This window comes from Lygodium microphyllum, chromosome 21 (genome assembly GCF_053477565.2).
Source record: "Lygodium microphyllum isolate KBCC chromosome 21, Lygodium_microphyllum_v1.1.10, whole genome shotgun sequence".
Lineage (NCBI taxonomy): Eukaryota > Viridiplantae > Streptophyta > Polypodiopsida > Schizaeales > Lygodiaceae > Lygodium > Lygodium microphyllum.
Window position 1 is genome coordinate 133,986,175 of NC_141155.1, and position 7,697 is coordinate 133,993,871.

The following is a 7,697-nucleotide window of genomic DNA, read 5'->3' on the forward strand; positions in this document are numbered from 1 at the left end:
CCCATTTGCTACACTGACATTGAACCTTGCGGTCTCCACAAGTGGGTTTCCCCAAGCTCGCAAGATTGCATGACTAAGTACACTAGCCCCTGCTCCTGTGTCCACTATTCCCTTTCGTGTAGTATCTCCTAAGGCAACGACATGCAACACTACATGCATTTTAGTGCCCTTCGAAAAGATGTTTACTTGTGGGGACTTAGACATTGGATTTAGTGTTAGGCTTAGTATGTGTGTTATGGTATCATGGTTTGGAAGGTCTTGCAGCTCATGGTCATTACTGTGTTCTACCCATCGCTTCAAATCTTGCCAAAGTGCAGAGTTTTGCCTAGGGAATTCTCCCAACAACAATGTCACAAGAGTTGTTATTATTGAGGTTAGCAATTTTCCATTTGTCTTTTCCTCCTTAGCTTCAAGGGCTCCCTTTGCCAATGCTCACGAGCTGGTTGTGTAGTCAAGGCTCCCTCATCGTGGCCATACAGTTGTTCACTTAGCAGTGGTGTTGTCTCTCTTGCCCTCAGATATGTGGGAGAGGCTAGTGGGCTCAAGGTTGAGATTTCATTAATATCATTTTCAATGATAGGTTCGGCATCTTGAAGGTGAGCTTGCACTTCTTTTATCCACTCCTTGACTTTGTTTGCAGCCCCCTCAACTGCTAGTTGGGGTCATGGTACTCTCCAATCTTAGCGTTTCCCATCTCTCTCATTTTAGGAGCAGATGTTTCTGCTTCGGCATCCATGACCTATTTTCCCTTCGTTAATGTGGTCTCACTCTCGATCTTGAGCATTATTTTTGCCTCGATTCTCTTTTTCCTCCGTCATTGACTCTTCTTCACCCTATAGAGGATGCATCCGGGTTGCTAGGTCTAGGTAATGAGATACTGAATTGATTTGTTTGAGCTCGTGTCATGACATTTTAGGGAAATAGGTGTGGCATTGTTGTTGTGTGACTTGACACAAAAGAGTTTGAGCGACACAAATGGCATGATTGCCGAGCTAGTGGAGGGTTTTTGCATAGGGCAATTGACAAATGGATGTGCGGCTTTGCATGCAAGGCACCTCAAGTTGGCCGGCCTTCTCTCTATTTGCTTGCTCATTTTTAGGGCAACAAGAGGAGATATGCCTTGGATGGCCACATGTCCACCAAGATGTTATGGGTTCTTGGTTGTGAGATCCTCCTAGGCCTCTACCTCTTCCTTTGCCTAAGGCCATGACTAGCATAGGCCTATAGTCCATCAATATGGGATTGCTCTCTTCGTCATAAGAGACATAAGGGTTCAAGTGAGAATCTTTCTCCAATGGTTCCTCCACAAAGTGCATTGGCGCTTTGCTTAGTGGATGGATGGATTACAATAGGTGCTAGAGGTCTAGGGATTCTCATCGGTTTGATGTTTATCCTTGAGGCAACTAGCATTGAATCATTAAGTGCAGGGAGAGCTAGAGGGGCTCCCCTTTTGAAATATAGTTGTCTAACTTGTGGATAGTACGATTGAGTGTAAGGCTCTTGGTAAGGAAATCTTCTTGGCAATTGGCAGTGCATGGTGTCATGCTCAACTCTTTCACAATTGGCACAAGGCCTTGATCTAGGATCAGGACATTCAGAAGGCAAGTGCTTCCATCCACAGTGTACACACTAAATGTGAGGTTGTACTAGTTTTCATATTGACTCTTGTAGTCTAGTCAACTCTACTTTTAGGTCGGCTATAGATTGGGTTTGGTCAACACTCTTTTCTCTTTCTTGTTCACTAGAGGCTGCTCACTCACTAGTTGTTGTAGCTCTCTTGGTGTTCCTAAATGCATTGCTACCTTCTGCGTAGCCTAAGAGCTTCTCTTCCTAAGCAAGTCATCTACCTGTATGGTTTCCTCAACAAATCTTGCAAGCATGTCCCTTTGCATGCTTGAGTTGCTTGCAAGGGCCTTATAGAGTTATTTGTTATGGATCCCGTTAATGAATATGGTAGAGACAGCTCTCTCATTGGGTTCCTTAGCTATAGGTATCCTCTTATAGAGACTTCTCACATGTGTGACATAGTCTTGTATGTCCTCGTTGTATTTTTGGCTAGCATTCATGAGCTTAAGAATGAGGTTGTTAGAGTATCTTGCCTCCAAGAATCTCTTGATGAAGAGATCCTTCAACTGGGTGAAGTCATTACGTTTAGTGTGGTCTAGACTAGTGAACCAAGTCCTTCCCATGTCTTCCAAGCAAGGACCGAATACTTGTACTTGTTGAACAGGGCCCGTGAGGTTATTAGCCTCCCACACTTGCTCAAATCAATCTTGACGAAGCTGTAGGGGACTTTATTGGTTTGGTATTTGTCAAGTTGCTTTGTAACTATGGGTATTTTTGTTTGGTTCCTTGCATTTTGAGTGACTCCCAATCCTAGCTAGGAATGATGCTACCAATGGTGCCCCACTTTGTTCAGTGTTGGTGTTGTCTAACAATCTTTTTGTGAGTAGCTTTCTTAATGTAAGGTTGGCTTCTAGGGATCTCTCCCTATATCAGCATTACCTCCCATTCTATTCCTACCAGAGATGGCTAGGATCCTATGAACCTCATTGAGCTCTCTCTCTTGACACAACCTCTGAGCCCTTTGCTCTTGGCTATAACTCACAATGTGCTGCAATGTTATCCTTGCCAGTCTCCTTTCTTCCTCAATATTGGCTATGATATTGGCTACTAGTCTCCCATGGTGTGCTATCCTTGTCTACTGCTAGTCATATTGTGTGACAAGTCACCGGATGTCATCTGGGTGCTCAGCCATGTTAAGGTCAAGGTCGAGGTCTAGACTATTCTTATTCAAGCTACTGCCTGCCATAGTAGTTGCCTCTTGACCCACTAGTGCATCTATGAGGTCAACTAAGCCGACTAGAGATGTATCCCTAATCTTGGCAAGCATGTCCTTCTCTCGACAATGTGATGTTTTTGCCCCCTCTATGTCTTGGTTCTTGGTTTTCTGGATCCCTTTACCTGATTCTTGGGGTTGTACTTCTATTGGTGGGTTCCTTTTAAGATTAATCCCCTTTAGTGTGTTCCTTGTTAATCCAACAATTTACAAATGTGCAATGCTTATACACCAGAAATCCTCTCAATGTGCACTGTGTGAAATCACTCTTTCCATCTTTCACATGCGCTTAAATGCCTACATTGCTAAGTGTGACCTTTGATGGAACCAACTATGTCAATCAATTTCTTATTTTCTTTGCTTTTGGAAGGGGTTTTGATTACTCCCAATCAGTTGAAACTGGGTTCTATATAGGTCGTCATGATAGGTGGTTTGTGTCGGGCATCCAACCAAGTAAGTCAACTTGGGTCCCTATTCAAGGAGTAGCCAATGGTAGGTTCTTTTAGTCCCCCCGTGGACTACTAGGTGGAGGTTTATTTGTTTTTGAGCATAAATAGTCTTATGGTTTCATCTATTGGTCTGAACTTCAACTTGGTTCTAGTCAATTGGAAAATAGGCCCTACAAGCCCTTGAAGGTCAAAAAATCAATCTGGACAACTAGTCTGAGTCCCAAACTCAGCCATTTGAGTTGTGGGTTCAGCCGTCCGAGTGGACTTCTCAAAGGATTTGATCGTCCGAGTGGTCAGCAGACTCGGATCCGAATGAGGGGTGCTCATCCAAGCATCCGAGTGGCCATTCGAGGCCCCAAGTTTGGCCATTTGAGTGGTCACTAAAATGACTTGGACATCCAAGCCTAGTCATGACTTGGCTATCCAAAGCCTGCGGTCGCCATCCAGCGACGCTCGAAAACTCACCAAATGACAAAAACACCCTATTTAATGACTTAGTGCCACTATTTAAATCACCCAAGATTCTAGATTAAAGCAACAATCAACAACAAGAGTTCAGAGCATACCTGGAAGAGTTGGAAGTGTCAGAGACACGAATTGTTGGTGATGCAACCTATGGACATGTCACTCCCTATTTCTCTATCACTAGCTCTCTCTCAATCTTATTGAAGGAAAATGAGCTCTCTCCCCCCTTTTTCCCTTTTGTTTTCTCTCTTTCTCCCTTTACACTCTGTTTTCCTTCTTGGACATGAAAAATCTATTTTCATTCTTCCCATGTTTCCCTATTTCCTGGTTATCCAGAGAGTTATCTTTCCTTCTTTTTTTCTTATTTCCCAAATGTTAATATCTCAAGTCTAATCAAAATGCACAACTCCTACTCTAACCAATGCATTGAAAGCTTCATAAACCTAAACTAATCCACAAAAGAAATTGAATAGCCTCCAACTCCCTTACTACCTAAAACCAAGTGCCATTTTGGAGTTGAACTCCTACTTCGTCACTTGATTTAGAGCATGCAAGCACTCAAAGCTTGAATCCATTGTTCCCAGTACTATAGAACCAAAATGTGGGAGTTCTTGCTCATTCACTAAGACCCACGGACCACTTATTGTTTCAAATGTTTCAAGCTAGGTACAATGTACAGTGTCTACCTCTCACATAGCCGCGCATGCTCTCACACCTACGAGTGTAGTGAGCTCTTCATGCTCGATCGAGTTGCCTCCTCCTTCTAGCTCTTTGGTAGCTCCATAATCCAAGGTGCAAGCTCAAGCAAGCTCGATCCTCAAGCTCTAAGCTCCAAGCTCCATTGCCGCAAGTGAGACAAGAGAAGAGAAAAGAAGAGAGAGGAGATGATGGAGAGCTTCTTCACCATGGTCCCTCACCCTCACACACTCACTCTCTCACTCCCTCACACTCCCTCTCTCAAGCACAAACTCAATCAAAAGCAAGAGCAAGAAGAAGAAGAAGAGAGCTAGTTTTGGCCACACATAAGAATGAGCTTCTTCATTCACTTTTTTCCTTTTTATACATGCCCTATTCCTCTTGGGTGCCCATCCCTTTTTTACATGATCGGCCATTTTAGCCTAGGTCCTCTTTCCCTATTCCCTTTCTATTTACATTTTTCCTTTACCCATGCCCGCCTACATTTACAAATTATACAACAGGGAGCCTAGCACTCTTTTATAAGGATTTAGGGTGCGCTTTTATATTTAAAATACGCCTTTCTTCTTTTGCACCTTCCTTGGACTTTTGAATTTGCTTCTTGCGCTTTTGGCCCTTTTCCTCCAATTTTTCTGTTGGGCCCCTTTTTTCCACTCTATCCTCTATGTCCTTTTAATTTTCTTTGCTTTCTTTGCGCTTTCTTTGCATGGGGTTAACATAGTCATAGTGACATTAAGAAAGGTGCTATAAGCTCCCAGAGTAGCAATAGCATGGGACCTTATTAAGTCCACTAGTTGGACTTGTATCCTTTTGGACAAGTGTAATGAGTAACTCAAATGTCTCCATCTCCAAGTCCACTCTTGGATGGAAATATCCTTTGGGACAAGTGTAATGAGCTACCCGAATATCTCCATCTCCAAGATCCCTCTAGGATGGAAATACTTCTCTTTGTTAAGTTTGCTACATTCCATGATGCATGCTACCAGTGCAAAGCCAATGGACATTTCACCAAGAACTATCCTAAAACGGCATCTACAGTGGATACAAGTCAATACAGAAGTGCAAAAAGAAAAGGAGAAGAACATTATTGGTAAAAGCGTAGCATAGATGGAGTCGTAGTCATTGGGGGACATCACAAATGAAGGAGATCTCCAAGAAGGTGCTACTAAGGAAGGTGAGAAGAATAAGGAAGGCAAGGATAATAAAGCACCTATATGAAAAGCCACAATTAGCTAGAAGGAGTAATGAACTCAAAAATAATAATTGTTACAAGGAAAAGATTTCTCCTAAGCCATAGGAGCACAAGGAAGCGCTAAGAAGAGCACTGGGAAGTCCTCTCTCAAGCATTTTGGAAAGGAACTCCTTTGTTGACCACATTTTTATGCACCAATCAATGAACATGGGATGTTGGGCCAATAAGCTTAGATGTGTGGAGAGATCACCACTCTCCATGAAATTGAAATTCTATTCCTAGAATGTCAAAGGCTTGTCTTCTGATATCTAAAAGTAAGTTAGTTTTGGTCTCATTAATAAACTTAAGCTTAGTTTTATGGCTTTGTAGGAAATAAAGCTAGATGTGGAGGCATGTAGAGCCTTCAAAGTCTTAGGCTACTCTACCTTTCATTATGTGTAGAGTAGAGGAAAAGGAGGCAAAGGAGGTATGTTGTTGGTGGTAAAAGAATCCTTTAGACCGCAATTAAGTTTCCTAGTAGGAGATGGTAGCATTGTATGTGTGAAGGTTGAGGCATGCAAACAATATTTTTTTGTTTGCTCAGTGTATGCAGACAATTGCTTAGCAGTGAAAGCAAATCAGTGGCATTGTCCTTGGACAAAATTTGCAAGGGAAGAATGTGGTGATAGGAGGAGATTGGAATATGACTGATTGCCCTTGTGACATGTCACATAGGGGAGGTTCAATGATTGTGGAGGAAAGGGAATCATGGCAGGCACTGGTATCATCTTGTGATTTGGAGGATTTAGCTATTGCAGCTATAGGAGATGAAACTAGAAATATAATATGGCACAATAAGCACTTAGGCTCAACTTGGAGGGGCAGTAGGCTTGATAGATGCCATTCATCTAATGGAACATGGTAGATCAATGATGGCATCAAGTATGTTGTGCTAGAAGGTTGCATAACTTCAGATCACTTGCCAATATTATTGATATTCAAACTAATTGTGGTTATTAGCAAGCAACAATCAGGGCCCACTGGTATTCTGGAAGAAAAGGTCTTTTGAACAAAATGAAGAGGGCATGTGAGAAAGGTAGGGACACCTCTATCACTCCACGTTATAGATTGTTCAAATGCTAGCAAGCCATTATTAACGTGGCTAAAGAATATGGAAGAAATAAAGTAGCTATTGGAAGGAGAAGACAATAAGCAGCTCCTCATATAAGAGATGCTCTACTTAGTATTGCAAGAGATGCACCAAATGATGAAGTTATCCACAACCTATTGAGAGAGGTACTTGAAGATGCATGATGAAGAAGCTACTATCCCTATTCTGGTGGATCAAGCACTCATGCTTGATAGACCTTTCACAATGGAGGAATTAAAAGAGGTGGTTAATTATATGAAGGTTGGCAAATCATCCAGTATTGATGGTATGCTTGTTGAAATCTTCTAAAAGATATGGAACAAGTGTAGCACCGATTTAATGGACATGCTTAACTACATAAGGCAATTTGGGGCTATGCCCTTCTACATGAATCAAGGCTTAGTGAAATTGGTTCCCAAGGCCTAGGATAGGACATTGCTCTCCAAGTGGAGGCCCTTGACAATGCTAAACTTCTACTACAACGTCCTTGCAAAGGCACTAGCTCTAAGAATCAAATTCTTGTTTGGTAAGATAGCACATTGCAAGCATAATGGCCTTTGAAGATACATGATGTGGTATTCAACTTGATTTTGTCAATGGATCACGCCTTAAGCATGTAGAAAGACTTTGTTCCAATCAACATGCGAATTGGGGCTCAAGGGGCACAACAAGAGGTTATACCTCTCTGAGCAAAAATATATTGCCATTTCCCCTAGCCTTTAATCCACCATATGCTCCAGTATATAGAAATACCAAGCTTGTAATCTCCATGTGTAGCAAAGGCCTTATAGTATGGGTTGATATTTGGGATACACAATGTTATACATGGCTCCAATCAAGGAGATAACAAGGAAATTTAGCCAGTATCAATGGGAAAGTAACTAGATGATAGCAATAATTCAAGGTCTTAAGGATGACTGGCCTACT